Source organism: Neopelma chrysocephalum, unplaced genomic scaffold (assembly GCF_003984885.1).
Source record: "Neopelma chrysocephalum unplaced genomic scaffold, ASM398488v2 Primary Assembly neopelma1_86023, whole genome shotgun sequence".
Taxonomy (NCBI): domain Eukaryota; kingdom Metazoa; phylum Chordata; class Aves; order Passeriformes; family Pipridae; genus Neopelma; species Neopelma chrysocephalum.
The window spans coordinates 1-693 of record NW_020915630.1 but is presented as its reverse complement, the minus strand read 5'-3'; the positions used below and the strand labels follow the sequence as shown (position 1 = coordinate 693).

The 693-nt window shown below is 66.2% G+C and overlaps 1 long non-coding RNA gene across 1 annotated transcript; it reads right to left on the bottom strand.

Moving 5' to 3' along the window:
• Positions 1 to 593, bottom strand: LOC113979617. The gene is made up of 3 exons (XR_003537932.1): positions 537 to 593; positions 153 to 224; positions 1 to 35 (listed from the first exon to the last, which is right to left on the bottom strand). It is a non-coding gene; the product is annotated as an uncharacterized LOC113979617 (long non-coding RNA).
• Between the last annotated feature and the right edge of the window lie 100 nt (positions 594 to 693).

Here is a 693-nt window from a genome sequence, read left to right as displayed (position 1 = left end):
AGGCTCTGGAATTCGGGGCTTTTCTCCTCGGGGGTCTTTTGGGGGGGTCCAAAAGGGGGTCAGGATTTTAGGGGAGACCCCCGGGATTAAGGGGGACCCCCGGGATTAGGGGGGACCCCCAAAGAACCCCCCCAAAACGAGCAGGGTCTCACGGGGTCGATGTCGTTCTCGAAGTCCTCGTCCTCGGCGCCGATGATGGGGAGGGAGGGGGGGCCTCGGGGGGGCTAAAAAGGGGGGGCCAGGGGGGCTTCAGAGACCCCCCCAAAACCCCCAGACCCACAGGAGACCCCCCAGACCCGCAGGACCCCCCAAAACCCCCCCAAGACCCCCAAAACTCCCCCCAGAGCCCCTCAGAGCCCCCCGATGATGGGGAGGGAGGGGGGACTGGAGGGGGCTAAAAAAGGGGATCCAGGGGGGCTTCAGAGACCCCCCCCAAAACCCCCAGACCCACAGGAGACCCCCCCAGACCCACAGGACCCCCCAAGACCCCCAAAACCCCCCAGGCCCCCCCATTTTGGGGAGGGGTCTCCACTCACCCCGTTCAGACCCTCCTCGGGCTCCATTTGAGGGGGGGGGACTCGTCCTGTGAAGAGTTTGGGGGGCTCAGGGGTTGGGGGGGATTTGGGGGGGATTTTGGGGGGATTTGGAGGGATTTGGGGGGGGTTGAGGGGGATCTTGGGGGGTTTGGGGGGG